Here is an 18,979-nt window from a genome sequence, read left to right as displayed (position 1 = left end):
GAAGTCCATGCTTTGTATAATCGCTTCTACTGAGGAATGTATTGACGTCCACTACCATTACATGCTCATAATTTTTGAAGTCCTTATTGAGAATTCGTTTGCAGCATAGATTCTGTTGTTCAGTTTTGGTACATCGTATCTGTATGGAATTGTGCACAAGATAACTTTTGTGTGGATTGTCTTATGAAGAGACTCTGTTAAGGCACATTTGAAATCCTGAAATTTCTTTAGGATGTCGTTTGTCCCACCTAGAATGATGACACTGTCATTTTTCGTATATTCTTTCGTCTTCCCGTCTATATTACAAACCATGTCCTTTAACTGTGCCTTAGGTTTTATTACAGAAGAGATGTAGTGTTTTTGATTTTGAGAACTGATCATGTGTTTTGCACAGTGACGACCATGACGGTCAGAAAGAATTAATACATTCTGTCTCTTGTTATCAATGTGTGTCATTTTTGGGGCACTGGTCGATTGCTTTTTTGTACAGGTTTCATTTGTATTAATGCTATTGGTTTTGTCAGGGCACTTCATAACACAAGCACTTGAGTCCTTCGCTGTAGTATTTTTGCTTCTGATCCATTCATGCTGGTTTTCTTTCTCACTATTTACTGTTTTTGTCGGTTTTGTTTTGATTGGTGCACTCGATTTGAGATAACCTAACAGTTCGGTATTTTCGTTTTGAAGTTTCGTTAAATCATTCTTTAAAGTGTTAATCAATGTTTGCATGCTTATGATACACTCTTTTAAATGATCAATTTCTGTTACACATTTTTTACAGAGTAGTGGAAATTGATAGTCCTGCACCTAACAATGTCTTTAATATGTTTACTAATTATAACGTAATTTATTCTCCTAGATGTGGACTTTGTTACTCTGGCATAATTATTTACTACATTTAAGAGATTATATGAGCTGTGAGTATCTGTTGTTGTTTGTGGTCTTCAGTCCAGAGACTGGATTGAAGCAGCTCTCCATGCTACTCTATTCTGTGCAAACTTCTTCATCTCCAAGTAACTACTGCAACGTACATCCGTCTGAATCTGCTTGGTGTTTTCATCTCTTGGTCTCCCTCTACAATTTCTATCCTCCACACTAACCTCCAATACTAAATCGGTGATCCCTTGCAGCCTCAGAAAGTGTCTTGCCAATCAATCCCTTCTTTTAGTCAACTTGCGCCACAGATTCCACTTCTCCCCAGTTCTATTCAGTATCTGCTCATTAGTTACATGACCTACCCATCTAACCTTCAGAATGCTTCTGTAGCACCACATTTCAAAAGCTTCTATCCTCTTCTTGTCTAAGCTGTTTATTGTCCATGTTTCACTTCTGTACATGGCTACTCTCCATACAAATACTTTGAGAAAAGACTTACTGTCACTTAAATCTATACTCAATGTTAACAAATTTCTCTTCTTCAGAAACGCTTTCCTTGCCATTGCCACTCTACATTTTATATCCTCTTTACTTCAACCATCATTGGTTATTTTTCTCCCCAAATAGCAAAACTCATCTACTACGTTAAGTGTCTCATTTCCTAATCCAATTCCCTCAGCATCACCTGATTTAATTCGACTACATTCCATTATCCTCGTTTTGATTTTGTTGATGTTCATCTTATATTCTCCTTTCAAGACACTGTCCATTCCATTCAACTGCTCTTCCAGCTCCTTGGCTGCCTCTAACAGAATTACAATGTCATAAGAAAACTTGAAAGTTTTTGTTTCTTCTCCATGAATTTTAATTGCTACTCCAAATTCTTCTTTCGTTTTCTTTACTGCTTGCTCAAAATACAGATTGAATAACATCAGGGATAGGCTCCAACCCTCTTTCACTCCCTTTTCAATCAATGCTTCCGTTTTGTGCCCCTTGGCTCTTATAACTGCCATCTGGTTTCTGTATAAATCGTAAATAGTATTTCGCTCCCTGTATTTTACCCCTATCACCTTCAGAATTTGAAAGGGAGTATTTCATTTAACATTGTCAAAAGCTTTCTGTGAGTCTACAAATGCCAGAAATGTAGGTTTGCTTTTCCTTAATCTATCTTCTAAGATAAGTCGTAGGTTCAGGTTTGCCTCACCTGTTCCCACATTTCTATGGAGTCCAAACTGCTCTTCCCCAAGGTCGGCTTCTACCAGTTTTACCTTGATCTGTAAAGATTTCGTGTTAGTACCTTGCAGCCATTACTTACTAAACTGATAGTTCAGTAATTTTCACAACCATCGACACATGCTTTCTTTGGGATTGGAATTATTATATTATTTTTGAAATCTAAGCTATTTCACCTGTCTCATACAATTTACTCACCAGATGGTAGAGTTTTGTCGTGGCTGGCTCTTCCAAGGCTATTACCAGTTCTAATGGAATGTTATCTACTCCTGCAGCCTCTTTTGACTTAGGTCTTTCAGTGCTCTGTCAAATTCTTCTGGCAGTATCATATCTTCCATCCCATCTTCATGTACGACCTCTTCCATTTCCACAATATTGTCCTCAAGTACATCGCCCTTTTGTAGAACCTCCATATACTCCTTTTTTGCTTTCCCATGTTTTATTAGGACTGGTTTTCCATCTGTGCTTTTGATATTCATACAGTATCTATTCACCTCATATTATACACATTGCAAGATTTTGTATCAATAATTGACCACTAAATATAGTGCTGTTACTACGACTATATCATCCCATTATCCTACTACATACGTCTATGAAGCTCCCTACCTCAGACTTTGGTGCCTGATAAATCCTAATTACTTTATGTTTTCTCATAACCTTTCTGCAACATTTAGTGTGGAGTTCAAAACCTGTCACTTTGATCAACCCTTCTTTGTAGCACTGATCTAAGCAGTTTATTTTTTTTTTAGATTCAAGATTCTCACAAACATAAACTTCCACACCATTGCCCTTATTTTTCTGTTAACAGCTTTTTGCTAAGAAGTAACCCTCCAGTTTTCAGTACATAATTTCATCAGATTTTAATTAATAGTCAGTTAACAGGTGAGTGTTAATCTACATAAACATATAATACCTGACGATTATTTCCAAGATGCTGCATATTTAGGTGCATGAGTGTTAGTGGTATTTTTATCTGATCAAATTGATTATCTTCCTCTACAATGCACTGAGTCCAGGCCTAATGGGTGAGTTTATTCCTGTTCTTTGGTCATGTTGCATTTTGTGGACCTACAGCTCAACTTGGCTTCTGTCCATCTAGTTGTCATATAAGGAGTTGAGGAGCCTTTCTTCTCTGTACAGGCTAAGAAGTTGCAGAATGTTGAGCTTCTGGAGTTGTGTTTTCTACAATATTCCATTGGATAAGTGATGCTCAAGAGCCTGCACTTGTTGCAACAACTTCTGTTGTTCTCACTGATTGACTTGGCAAGCTGTCCACTGGGAATTTGTAATTAGCTTGACTTTGTCACAAAAAAATGTCGTTTTGAGCTTCGTGTTTTATCGGCCTTCATGATCTTCTATGGACGGTGTTTGTGTCTAGCATTTTGAGTATAGGCCTACTGTTGCATCAAACCTATATTCTTACTCCATTGTTCATTACTGCCCTCTTGACATCACTGTGGTTACTCACAGACACTGTTGTTGGTTGTTGCTGGGCAAAACTGCACTTCATATCTGGTTTGATTACATCTCTGACTCAGGTCCTGTAGAATTCTACAGGTGATTGGTAAATTACTTGAGCATTGTCACACTGTTTTAGATAATGTGAGAGAATAATCTTCTGATGATTAATTTCTGTCTGATTAAAAATAATGGAAAATGCCAAAAGTCTATTGTAATGAAACATAAGGTATCTGTTACACAAACAATCATATATTAGCAAGACTTCCACTGGAGTTCAAAACAGTCTGATTTAGTTGCTGTTCCTTGTCTCTCCCAAGTAGTGTACAAACATGGCAGTTCATATACAAAATAAAAAAGACTTCCATTTTTATTTTATATTTCGCTGTCCATAGCTCTGTCACAAAAATGATATATAGCTTCCTGCAAGCCTGGAAACATGATACAAGGCAACCTTTGCTTCACAGGGATCCATGTTACCTCTGACCTAGAAAAGAGTTATAATATTACTGCTTCACTTATTGCCCCAGCTGTAGCAGGGATCGCTAAATCACAACACAAAAGACGAGATCTGTTTCAAGTTCCACGTCGAATGACTTTCCTGGACTGAAAACTATAAACTGATAACCTAATTTCACACCTTGTGTGCAAATCATTCAGGTTATTCAATGAAAGTGATACGAATATATCAAGTGAATTTAGCAGGATAATTCTGTGCCATCCAGGAGGTAATTTGTTATTTAGAGTCGCCAAACAAATCCAGCATAGTTGCCAAGATTCAGTTATAAAATTAGTGGGAAGGATACCATCCAATGTGTTCTTTCAGTCAGCTGTGAAGTGACTATAGATTCTGTTTCAAGGATGAGGCTGCCGAGAGTCATAATACCAAAAGTATATGAAACTGAGTCTTATTCACATTTCTGTAACTATGTATAGGGCATAGTTATTAATTAAAAACAATATGTTTCCCACTCTTCAAGAACCTAAAAATATCTATCCCTGCATTGTACACATCTGAGACTATCATGTTTGTACACAATGATCCTGAGGTAACACAAGAAAACCATTTCAAACATACATAGAGCACAAGACACAAAGAAAACTTCGTGCTTCCAACACATTGCCTAAACTCTACTAACAGACTCAGGGATAGAGATGTACATCCATGGAGATTGATTCAGAAAAGCGAAACTGTATGATGTCCTGGGTTGAAAAGATGCCACTGTTCAATCGAGGAATATATGAGCAAAAAGATGATCATCTGAACAGCATATTTAATGTCATAGTGCTGTGCATAGCTTTGTATATACAAAATAATGCCTGAACATTTACACATCAAGTAGATATATACTTTATATGAGATCTCAGCACATTCGCCGGGAAAGCCTGAGATCTCATATATACTTTATATTTTATTGATTTATAGTGTAACTGAAATTAAGTGGATTCCTTTTACCACTCATGTGAATGGCCTCATACTTTTCATTGTTTGGGGTAAACTGCCAATTATGACCTCATACTCTTCATTTTTTAGTTTTGCAATTTATTTTGATGTGCTGACAACTTTACTAGATGACAAACAACAGCATTACTGCAAACAACCTAAAATGGATGCTCAGATCGTCTCCTAAATTATTTATATAGATAAGCAACAGCATATGGTCTGTAATACTACCTTGCAGAATACCAGAAATCACTTCTGTTTTACTCTAATGACTTTCCATCAATTACTACGACTTGTGACCTCTCTGACAGGAAATCACTAACCCAGTCATATAATTCAAACAATATTCTACAAGTATGCAATTTGATTACAAGCGATTTATGAGATGCAATGCCAAAAGACTTCTGGAAATCTAGAAATACGGAATCAACTTAAAACGTGCTGTCAACAGCACTCGGCACCTCACAGGAGTAAAGAGTTAATTGTGTGTTGGAACTAATTATTTCTGAGATAACAAATAATATACTGAATGTGATGAACTTGGATATTTATTTGATGCACGGTTACACACAACATACTGGGAAGAATGGATACATGCAATAATAATACAAAGATACTGGACTGCAAAGAAAAAGCACACAGTGGAAAGTTGTGAGAACCAAGGAAAATAAATCACTGAGATTCTAACATAAATATAACAAATAAATTTGTCTTTATTTCACACATTTTCAACACTCCCACTTAAGGAGGACTCAGATTTATTATTAAGTGTTTAGAAGTTTCTCATGAATATCCTAAATGCATCAGATGTTCAGCATCTTCATCTGCATCTGAAGTGTCACCTCGCTTAGTAAATCAGCTTGCTTAGTAAATCAGCCCGCTGGTCCTTGGATGGAACATGCTCTAGTACAAACTCATTCTCCTTGCACTTATTGCACACAAAGTGACAATGTACATCAATATGCTTACTTCTTTGATGAAACTCTGGGTTTTTAAGAAGTTTCACTGCACTTAAATTGTGAGTATTCAAAGCTTTTTTTATTTTGCTGAACAAAGCCAAGTCATGGAGCAAACTTTTCACCCAAACAGTTTCTCTCACTGCCTGACTGTCTGCAATGTATTCAGCTTCAGTTGTAGAAAATGCTACCACTCTTTGCTTTGTTGAGGCCCAAGTAATACTGGATGCACCGAGCTTTAACAATACACCAGTTGTGGATCTCCTAGTTTCCAAATCACGAGCATAGTCTGCGTCACTGTAGGCATGAAGGTGATTCTCCTGCTTAGAAAAATAAAGTCCATAGTGCCTTTAACATATTTCAAGATCCTTTTCACAGCACTCCAATGTATTTTCATTGGTTTCTCGAGATGCTGAATGGCACTGTTGACTGCGAAAGTGATGTCTGGTGAGTTCCTATTGGCAAATACATCAGAGTACCCACAGCTTGCCTATATGGAACATTGGACAAGTCCTTCTCCCCCCTTTTATGCAGGTCATCACACATCTGATGATGATAGTCTTCAGGTACTGTTACAGGGTTAGCATCCTCCATCCTAACGTGACGTAAAATCATCATGGTATAAGCCTCTTGATGCAGAAAAATAGAGCCATCTGCTAATCGTTCTACCTGCAGGCCCAAGTACATATCCAATTTTCTGAATATGATGTCAAATTGTTTTTGTAGTTCACTAAGCAAAAGGTTAATGGTAGAAGGATCTTCAGCAGCTATCAGACTATCATCCACATATACTGCCAAGATTAATGGATTATTTGTGACCTGATTAGTGAATACACATGGATCTGCATTTGTTGGCTGAAGTCCAAACTTGCATAAAACTGTTGTGAAATGTCGGTTCCAGCACCTGGAAGTTTGTTTCAGGCCATACAAGCTTCGATTTATTTTAAACACACGGCCAGTCCTATCTTCGAAACCTTTTGGTTGATACATATAAATGTTCTCTGCTAAATTTCCACAAAGAAAAGCAGTTTGGACATCAAATTGTTCAAGACACATGTTTCTGGATGCTGCAATGGATAATACAATACAAATTGAGTCAAATATATTCACTGGACTGTAAGTTTCCAGATAATCTATACCTACAACTTGCTTGAAACGTCTAGCCTCAAGTCTAGCCTTGAAATGTGGAGCATCATCACTGTTAGAATACTTGAATTTGTACACCCAACGGTTATCAATGACTTGGCGATGTGCAGGTAGATCCACTAATGTCCAGGTTTGGTTAGCTTCCAAGGAATTAATTTCATCATTAATAGCACCTTGCCACTTTTCTGTCTAATCACACATAACTGCTTTGTCATATGTTTCTGGTTCACCATTATCTAAAACAGATGCATGATTTTCGTATCTTGCTGGCAGTCTTAATGATCTGCGATCTCTTAATCGATATTTCCTATCAGACTGAACAGCTTGATCAGCTTCTGCTTCTGATATCATCAGAATGTGCATCATTGTCTCTTTCTTCTCATGCTTCCGTAGAATCCCACACCACAGGAATAGTATGAAGGTTGGCTTCTACAAATGATAAACTATTTTCAGGTAAGAAAAAGTTCACTGTTCTTGGTGTTGATGTTTCACATTTACTGCAGTTGTCCTTAAACAGTTTCCCTGTAAAAGTAACATATCTATGGACATTTACTTGCTGCAGGTCTGGAAACCACACATGATAATCTTTCGTGTTTTGGTCATGGGAAACAAAATGCCCCTTTTTATCCTTTGCATCCCATTTTTGCCTCTTTTCTTTAGGAACATGAACATAAATTTCTTCACCAAAAGTTCTGAGGATTTTTAAGCTTGGATTCTTCCCTAGTCACAGCTCACATGGCACAACTCCCCTTTCTTTACTTGTTCCAGTCCAGTTTTGTGTTAATACTGAATAATTCACAGTTTCTGCCCCCATTTCAGTTTGCAGTCCACCTGCATGCATACAAGTCCTGGCTAACTTGACAACAGTTCTATTTTTCCTTTCAATGACTCCATTCAGTTGTGGGCTGTATGACACTGTTTTCTGATGCAAGATGCTATGCTGGTTAATCAAATTGGCAACCACTTTATCACAAAATTCTAATCCATTATCTTTTCTTAGTCTTTATGCCTCTGCGCAAATGTTTCTCACTCACTTTAAAGAATTTTTACAAACATTCAGCTGTGTCCGATTTATTCTTGATATAGTACACCATTCTCCAGTGACTATAGTTATCTTTCAACATCAAGAAATATTTTCCACCACCAGAGAGTCTTCTTGCATTTTACCTCACAAATCTGCATGTACAAGCTCACCTATTTGTTTTGATTTTGTATTACTGGATGGAAATGGCAGTTTGCACATTTTACCAATAATGCAGTCTTCACACTGAAACATCTGATCTTGGAAATTTATGTTAGCACTTGACAAAACTTGCTTAACTTGTACAATATTCTGATGTGCCATCCTGTTGTGCCACAGAAAAGAGGTTCACAGGCAGCAACATTTGCACAGTACTCACGATTTCTCACAACCTTAAATTTAATTTTAAAAAGTATGTCATGTCTCTCTCCCACTGTAACAACACTTTCGTTCTTTAAAAATTTACACGTTCTGTTGTCAGATTGATATGTCATACCTGTATCAAGGGCAGCACCCAAAGAGAACAGATTGTAGGTCAACTGTGGAACATACAAAACCTCCTTCCATTCCTTTCCAGTGTAGGCCAGAATGTTAATGTTCCCAGATCCAAGAGCAGGAATGTATTTTCCATCACCAATTAGAATGGTCTTGCCTCTGGAAATTCTTCATAGGTGGTGAACCAAAAACGTTGATTGGATATGTGGTTAGTTGCTCCTGAATCCATCTACCATGCTTCTCCAGTTGTATCTGAATCACTTGCACTAAACATTGCTTCTCCAATGAGAGCATCTCCATTGGGTGAAGACTGGTTGGCAATTGTTGCTTTTCACTTTTTGCAGTCATGGATCCAGTGCCCTGGCTTATGACAATAGTGACAAGTGCCTGATTTTCCAAAATGGTTGTGGTTTTTACCAACTTTTTCTTATGAGAGCTATTATTTGCTGCATATGCTGCACTTTCACCTTCATCACTTACATTTATTCTATTTTCCTCAATGGCAAGTCTGGAGATCAGATTACTAAGTATTCGTTCACTTGCCTGCACAGATTCCCACGCCCTCACAAAATATTTGTTTGCCACTGGTAACGTCATCAAAATTTTTGTAACAACCATTTGCTCTGGTATTTGCTCACCAAGAATTTGCAACGATGTGCAAGATCTTCAATTCCAGCAATATGAGTCACTATGTGATCTGTTGATTTCTTTTGCAAACTATACCACTGTTGCAGTAGCATGTACACACTGGTTCCAGATTTTTGTTCGTAAGTAGACACTAGCTTGTCCCCCATTTCTTTCGATGTGTTGTAGTTCATAATATGCAGAATTGTTTTCTCTTCAACTGACATGGCGATAATTCGTTGAGCTGTTGTGTCACACTTCGCCCAGGCTGCAACCAACTTGTTGTGTAGATAACAGACCAAGCATTGTGTGATTTCAACATTATGCACGCTAGAAACGTCCAGGCAGTCCAATTTTCAACACCTCTGAGCTTGTTTATGCGGACGATCTCACTTTCTACCTTGAGGTCAAGTTATTTTTCTCTTCGCTCATGGCCAGAAAACTAACCTCACATGGCAAGATCGTATTTAAATTATTATTTCGTGTCCGATACTAACTTTTTACAAAATATTTTATGTCTTACGTTCCTGTGCCTGTAACCTGTTGGAACTACTTATTTCTGAGATAACACATAATATATCGAATGTGATGAGCTTGGGTATTTATTTGATGCACAATTACACACACAACATACTGGGAAGAATGGATATGTACAATAACAATACAAAGATACTGGACTCCAAAGAAAATGCACACAGCAAAAACTTGTCAGAACCAAAGCAAATAAATCACTGAGTTTCTAACATAAATATAACAAATAAATTTGTCCTTCTTTCACATATTTCAACATTGTGTTCAAGTAATACCTTATTATTTTGTCTTGCAATATCAATATATATGAATGATTTCTTTTCCTAATTAGTAACAGGAAATTGGAACATCGCTGCAGAAGATGGCAAGGATAGGCTTTTAAAATAATCTTTGTAACAAAAGAACAATGTCAATTGTGTCACAATACAGGGAGACCTTCAGAGGTGGTGGTCCAGATTGCTGTATACACCAGTAGCTCTAAAACACAGTAGCACATCCTCTTGCATTGATGCATGCCTGAATTCATCATAACATACTATCCACAAGTTCATCAAGGCACTGTTGGTACAGATTGTCCGACTCCTCAACGCGATTCATCGGAGATCCCTCAGAGTGGTTGGTGGGTAATGTCCATAAGCAGCCCTTTAGAATCCATCCCAGGCATGTCGATAGGGTTTGTGTCTTGAGAACATGCTGGCTTCTCTTGTCGAGCAATGTCGTTATCCTGAAGGAAGTCACTCAAAAGATGTGTACAATGGGGGCACGAATTGTCGTCCATGAAGATGAATGCCTCGCCAGTATGCTGCCAATACGGTTGCACTGTCAGTTGGACAATGGCATTCACGTATCAAACAGCCGTTACGGTGCCTTCCATGACCACCAGTGGCGTACGTCGGCCCCACATAATGCCACCCCAAAACATCACGGAACCTCCACCATGCTGCACTCACTAGACAGTGTGTCCAAGACGTTCAGCCTGACCGCATTGCCTCCAAACACGTCTCTGACGATTGTCTGATTAAAGGCATATCCGAGACTCATCAGTGAAGAGAATGTGAAGCCAATCTTGAGAGGACCATCCGGCATGTTATTGGGCTCATCTGTAGTGCGCTGCATGGGGTCGTGGTTGCAAAGGTGGACCTCACCGTGGATGTTCAGAGTGAAATTGCGCAGCATGCAGCCTACTGCACACAGTTTGAATCCTGTGGCTGCACGAAAAGCATTATTCAACATGGTGGCGTTGCTGTCAGCGTTCCTCCGAGCCATAATCCGTAGGTAGTGGGCATCCACTACAGTAGTTGCCCTTTGGTGGCCTGAGCGAGGCATGTCATCAACAGTTCATGTCTCTCTGTATCCCCTCCATGTCCATGGCTTTGGTTCACTCTGAGATGCCTGGACACTTCCCTTGTTGAGAGCTCTTCCTGGCACAAACTAACAATATGGATGTGATCGAATGGCGGTACTGACCGTCCATGCATGGTTGAACTACAGACAGTATTAGCCGTGTACCTCCTTCCTAGTGGAATGACTGGAACTGACCGCCTGTCGGACGCCATCCATCTAATAGGCGCTGATTATGCATGGTTTTTACATCTTTGGGCAGGTTTAGTGACATCTCTGAATGGTCAGAGGGACTGTGTCCGTGATACAATATCCACAGTCAACGTCTATCTTCAGAAGTTCTGGGAACTGGGGTGATGCAAAACTTTTGTTGTGGATTCACAAGAATATTTTTTATTTCTACACATGACTTTCACTTGCAACCATAGTAAAAGGCAGTAATTTCTTTCATCCTGCAAGACATCTTCAAAGATAGATATATACATATATATATCCGCTAATCATCAAGATTTAATGGATGGACTGTGTGATCGGCAACCCCAGAAAATTAGAGGTAGTCAAAGAATGTTAGCGTAACTTAATATTGACTTCTATTAAGTATATTTATGTGTAATAATTGAGCAATTGAGCTCTTGTTAAGCGCCAAGTTTGCTGTAATATACGGTTTGTGTGACTTCAGTATTGGTACGCTGCACTGTATTTTTCTTACATTGAGAGGAAGACTGTTCATAGCACCAAATTTATTTTCAACAAGAATTCATACTTTAATTCCAGTACTGCAAGATTTCATACCGATTCATACTCTTTGTGTTCGCTGGTGGGCTGCCTCCCAGCACGGTTATTCCAAAATCGACCAACAGAACTACCGGTAACACATGTTTCACAAGAACAATGTCCACCTCAGTAGTTGAGTGGTCAGCGCGATGGAATGCCATGCTAAGAGGCCCAGGTTCGATTCCCAGCTGGGTCGGAGATTTTCTCCGCTCAAGGACTGGGTGTTGTGTTGTCACCATCATCATCTCATCCCCATCGACGCGCAAGTCACCGGAGTGGCGTCAACTCAAGAGACTTGCACCAGGCGACCGATCTACCCGAGGAGAGGCCCTATCCACACGACATTTCATTACAAGAACGATGTTTTCTAAATCCGTGTTGATGGTGAGTCAATAGACCATTTTCTTCTGGGTAATTCATAATGTTCGAACGCAATATATGTTCCAAAATCCTCCTGCATATCGACGTTAATGATGTGGCCTTGTAATTTAGTGGATTATTCCTACTACCTTTCTTGAATATTGGTGTGACCTGCATAACTTTCGAGTCTTTGGGTATGGATCTTTCGTCGAGTGAAAGATTATATATGACTGTTAAGTATGGAGCTAATGCATTAGCATACTCTGAAAGGAAACTAATTGTTACACGATCTGGATTGGAAGATTTGCTTTTATTAAGTGATTTAAGTTGCTTCACTAGTCTGAAGATACCTAATTCTGTGTTATCCATGTTGGCACCTGTTCTTGATTCGAATTCTGGAATATTTACTTCAAAAAATTTGGGAAGGCTGTGTTTATTAACTCTGCTTTACCAATACTGTTATCGATAGTATATTCATTGCTATCGCGTAGAGATGCTATTGATTGTGTCTTGCCACTAGCATACATTACATACGACCAGAATCTGTTTGAATTTTCTGCCAGGTTTCGAGACAAAGTTCCGTTGCGGAAACTATTACAAGCATCTCATATTGAAGTCACCCTAAAATACGAGCTTCTGTTAAAGATCTTGGGGATTTTTCGTTCGTTTAAAATTGGCATCCTTTTTTTCGTTTTTCTGCACCATTGTACTGACCTGTTTTGTGTACCAAGGGGGATCAGCTCTGTCGTTTGTTGATTTATTTGGTATAAATCTTTCGATTCCTGTTGGTACTATTTCTTCGAATTCAAGCCACATCTGACCTACATTTACACTATTAACTTGTAAGGAGTGGAGATTGTCTCTCAGGAACGCGTCACGAAAATTTTTATTTGCTTTTGTGAATAGGTATACTTTTCGTTTATTTTTGGAGGATTTGGGATTTACAGTATTCAGTCTTGCTACAACCACCCTACGTTCGCTAATCCCTGTATCCATTTTGATCCTCGTTACTTGTTCAGGATTATTTGCTGCTAAGAGGTCAAGTGTGTTTTCACAACCATTTACCATTAGAGTGGGCTCAGGAACTAACTACTCGAAACAATTTTCAGAGAATGTGTTTAGCACAATTTAGGTTAATGTTTTATGTGTATCCTCGGATTTAAACCCTATTTTCGCCAACATATCAATGGTAAATTGAAGCCACCACCAACTATAATTGTTTGAGTCGGATACTTGTTCGAAATTAAACTCTAGTTATCTCCGTATCTTTCAGCAATTACACCATTTGAGTAGGGAGGTCGGTAAAAGGATTCAACCGTTATTTAATTCCAATTGCCAAGATTTATCTCTACCCATACTAACTCACGGGAACTATCCAGATCAATTTCGCAGTAAGATAAATTACTTCTAACGGCAACAAACACGCCACCACCAACTGTATTTAGCCTGTCCATTCTGAACACCGTTACGTCCTTCGCAAAATTTCGGCTGAACTAATCTCCAGCTTTAGTCAGCATTCAGTGTCTATAACGATTTGAGCATTAGTGATTTCTCTCATTGGTTGAAGCTCTAGTACTTTCCCAACAAAGCTACGACAATTTACAACTTTTATACTGATGGTTCCTAGCTGTATGTTCTCCCTGGTTTCGACCTGCACCCTTTGAGACTGAAGCCATTTTTGTTTTTCCCCATTACCGTTTAAGCTGAAAAAACGCCCAGTTCATGCCACACAGCACCTGTTACCCGTGTAGCTGCCTCGTGCGTGTAATGGACTCCTGACCTATTTAGCGGAATCTGCAGCCTACATTGTCGCAGGACTTGTAACACCACAGCTCTTATGCTGTATGGATTTATTTTACTTATGTTTTATTTAATGTTATAACATTGAGTATCTGTAAATGTGTTTGATTGAACAGGTAACACAAAATTGTATACTCTTTTCTTTGTCAAAGCTTTGATGTCGTGATTTGATTCTATGCAAAGTAGTGTATCTGCAATTTATATTCTTTGTCCCATTTGGAGGGAAGAAAACTTACTGTATATGATTGTAATTTTGTGTGAATAATTTTTTGTAGAGGTGTCAATATGTGTAAATGTTTTGTTTTATTTAATGTATTTGGTTGCTGTTATGTAAATTGCTGATCCTCACTTAGGGTTCTTAGTTAGTTTGTATGTAAATGGTGTAGTGGTTCCCCTCGGGAACGGAACTGTGTAGCGCGCGCAAATTGTGGTTGACCTATGTGGAAAAGGTGGAATTGATAGTCAGTCAGGGACGAGCCAGCAGTCGGGGACGAGCTACGAGTCCGTGTACTGCCATGTAAAAGATGCATATTGTGCTGATTCCGAGAGAGGCTTTTCCTGCTTCTTTCCAAGGCCTCGGATGGATGGATAAATAGCTGGAATTATTCTGGAGTTTGTATCTATCATCGCCACCAAGAAATGACAGAGTCCAGCAATTCTGCCTACAATTCCACCTACCAACATGCAGTTGCCACCACATTGCGCAATCATTGCAACGTAATACTATAATGATGTACAGTGAAGGATCAGCTTAATGACGTGCTAATGTGCTGAAATATAAGGTAATTTGTATCTGAATTTATGTACCTACCTTGATTTTTCTCCTCATCATAACACCTCTCAGGTTCCTCTCCGTTTGAGCTAAAGTGATATCCGAGTGTCCTTACTAAAAGAAATTAAAGCCTAGAGTTTTGCTAATTAATGCCTCTTGAAATTAGTAAAAGGAAAGTTAAAGTTAATGTGGCAATAGAGTGAGTTAAAATAATTGTTATTTGTCCAAAAATAATTTTCCTATTAAAACTGCTATTTAAAGTGCTGTTGCTAACTTCAATATTAAAAGTTCTTAAGACTGAGGCTTATAAGGCAAATGATCACATTATTGTCTGTAGTAAATTCTAAAAGGTGAGTCAGTTTCTTGCAATTGGGTCAGTATTGTGTTTCGCTGTAGTAAAAGTGAGAAAGCTGCAGTTGTGAAACAGTATATATTCATGTTTGCTAAGTGTTTGTGTATCTTGTGTATTAGAAGTGCATGTTAATAATAATGTTATAAAGACCATTCACTTTGTGTAAACCCTGAAAGTAATAGTGTGTTTCGGTATCTGTTATAATTTTGAAAATAGTTTCTGCTGCTCTAACTGTTAGTTTCAATCTTACCGTAAACGTATGTATGTGTCAGAGTTCATTGCACTCGCGTGTGACAAAGTATAGGTTGTGTTTATTCGTTTAAGTTATTAATAACTATTTTCTTAAACGAGAATGTTAATCATTCTCTTGCCTAGTTAGGCTGGCGACCGTTTTTTTTTTCAGTTGAACAGTGCAGATAGGCAAAATTTTGTTTGTTACTGTTGAAATATTTACGTAATTCTGACTTTCACTCCCGATAAGCCACCTCCGTTAGGTACAACACGGTCAACATAACAAAATTCCTCTCAGAGGGTAACACTGCTCTGTTGCTTTATACCATTATCACTCTAACAAAATAATTCTGTTTTGCAAACTGCCTCCAGTTTCGAGGTTATGGTATGGTAGTAGCAGACAGGAGTATTATAGACTGTCTGAGCCTCTGAGTCAGATCCTCCACTTGGCTCTGTATCAGAGGTCAGCAGTTGGTCCTGTCGCATATGTTTGAACTGCTGAGCTCTGCTTTCATCTTGCAAGGAAGATTGGCAGCGTTTCCCACTTCTGATAGACGCTCAAAACCAGAGAGAATCTCTTCTGATCTAAAGTGTCAAACGTCAATGGCACTGACGTGAGCACACCTGCAGTTGGCTGCAATCTATACTTTTCTTGGCAGCCATAAGGACCCATTCAGTGTCTGGAATAACTCCAACCAGTGTACACACAGAGAGCACATTGGCTTTCTTCACCTCCTTTGCAGGCATATCCCTAAGAAGTCCCTTAATGTGCCTAATATTGGAGCTCCCAGCTGTCAGCATCTTGCAGGCTGAGTAGTTTCCTCTGTAACAGGACAAGCGACTGTATCTGGCATAGGGACTGTGTCAGCCATAGCTGGAAGAAGCGACAGGCAGTATAAACTTTGAGTGACTACTCATGGTAAAATAGCCCAATGCTTCATAGTCACTGGAGGGGGCAGTATAAGGCCTCATTCCTACGTAATAAGTTTTGTACATGTGTAAAAATTTAATGTATCGATTAAGTCAGAGGTTTCATACACATTCGAGTGCCAAAGAAAATGGTATAGGTATGTGTGTTCAAATACAGAGAGATGTAAACGGGCAAAATATGCAACTGCGGTCGGCAACGCCTATATAAGACAACAAGTGTCGGGCATGCAGGTTATCAATATTTAAGTGAGTTTGAACATGGTGTTATTGTCGGCGCACGAGCGATTGGACACAGCATCTCCTAGGTAGCGATGAAGTGGGGATTTTCCCACACGACCATTTCACGAGTGTTGTGTAAGTATCAGGAATCCAATAAAGCATCAAATCTCTGACATCGCTGTGACCGAAAAAAGATCCTGCAAGAATGGAACCAATGATGACTGAAGTGAATCTATCAGCGTGGCAGAAGTGCAACCCTTCTGCAAATTGCTGTAGATTTCTGTGCTGGGCTGTCAACAAGTGTCAGTGTGCGAACCATTCAGCAAAACATCATCAATATGGGCAATCAGAGCTGAAGGTCCACTCAGCACGACAAAAAGCTTTATGCCTCACCTGGACTCGTCAACACCAGCATTGGATTGTTGATGACAGGAAACATGTTGCCTAGTGGGATGAGTCTCGCTTCCAGTTGTATAGAGCAGATGGACATCTATGTGTATGGAAACAACCTCATGAATCCATGGATCCTGCATGTCAGCAGTGTACAGTTCAAGCTAGTGGAGGCTCTGTAATGGTGTGGGGAATGTGCAGTTGGAGTGATATGGGTCCCCTGATACATCTATATACAACTCTTGCAGGTAACATGTACGTAAGCATCCTGTCTGATCACCTGGATCCAGTCATGTCCATTGTGCATTCCGACGGACTTTTGCAATTCTAGCAGGTCAATGCGACACTCCACATGTCAAGAATTGCTACATAGTGGCTCCAGGAACATCCTCCTTAGTTTAAACACTTCCGCTGTCCACCAAACTCTCCAGATATGAACATTATTGAGCATAACTCGGCTGCCTTGCAACGTGTTTTTCAGAAGAGATCTCCACCATCTCGTATTCCTACGGATTTATGGACAAACCTGCAGGATTCATGGTGTCAGTTACTTGCAGCACTACTTCAGACATCGGTCGAGTCCATGCCACGTCGTGTTGCAGGACTTCTGCGTGCTCGCAGGGGTGCCACATGATATTAAGCGGGTGCACCAGTTTCTTTGGCTCCTCAGTGTCTAAATACTTGCTTAATAAAAGAAGGCGTCGTATTAAAATTTTTTAGAGAGCAGATTGAAGGAGCCTGGCTCTTCACATGTGTTTTCCTTGTTCCAGTGGTGAGAATGTAAGCATCGTAGGCTGTGGTTATTAAATCTATAAACCAAGAAATTTATTTTAAGCGTTACATCTTTATTCATCTACCAGATCACATATTTATGTCAATATTTATTGTGTTGTAAGTTCTGTTTTTCAGATTTCCTTGTGGGAAAGACGCAACACTTTGATGTGGCGCCAATCCGCCCTTGGCATAATTTTATTACCAATTTACAATGTTCGTTTTTGCTTATCACACCACCAGAGGCTGCAGTCATTCACAGAAGTAGTCCAAGATATTTTTAACCAATCATACAGCATAGAGTGGTCATAAAATCGCGATACGCAATTTACATTTTCTAAAATTCCATCAGTCAACATCCTCCGTTGTGTCACTCCCAACACCACTCTTGGACACTGGTAAAAGATTTTTATATTTTGTTTAAGTAATTTAGTGGCGTACATGGAAGTCAACTCACAAACTACAAACTAAATACATAAATGTCACCAAGGAAGTCATTGAATTGTGTTTGTGCTTATGCAAGCCTTATCAGACTAAGTTGTCTAATCCTAAGGAAGGCTTCGTTTCCAAATCTCTGACAAAGACATTGCTTACGCCACGCTTGTTCGCCCTATTCTGGAGTATTGCTGTGCAGTGTGGGATCCGCATCAAGTGGGACTGACGGATGACATAAAAATGAAAAGGTACAAAGAAGGGCAGCTCGTTTTGTATTATCGCGAAATAGGGGAGATAGTGTCACAGACATGATACGCGAATTGGAGTGGCAATCATTTAAAAAAAGGCGTTTTTCGTTGAGACGGGGCCTTCTCATGAAATTTCAATCGCCAGTTTTCTCCTCCGATTGTGAAAACTTTCTGTTGGCACTCACCTACACAGGGAGAAATGATCATTACGATAAAATAAGAGAAATCAGGGCTCGCATAGAAAAATTTAAGTGCTCGTTTTTCCCGCACCCCGTTCGAGAGTGGAACGGTAGAGAGACAGCTTGAAGGTGGCTCATTGAACTCATTGCCAGGCGCTTTATTGTGAATAGCAGAGTTATCAAACAGATGTAGATGTATATGTAGATATTAATGAATTTAACTCAACATGCGAGTTATTTCTGATAGACCAGCAAAGTATCCCTGACAATGATTTCAAATTTATTATCAGTTTCAGGTTCAGTTAACCAAGTCTATATTACTGCCTTCCCTGAAAAGCAAAAGAGCAGAAGAAGTTACTTACCAGCTACTTGATATCTTCACCACTGTAG

The sequence above is a fragment of the Schistocerca cancellata genome, chromosome 5 (genome assembly GCF_023864275.1).
Source record: "Schistocerca cancellata isolate TAMUIC-IGC-003103 chromosome 5, iqSchCanc2.1, whole genome shotgun sequence".
Classification (NCBI taxonomy): Eukaryota; Metazoa; Arthropoda; class Insecta; order Orthoptera; family Acrididae; genus Schistocerca; species Schistocerca cancellata.
This window is presented reverse-complemented; position numbering follows the sequence as displayed.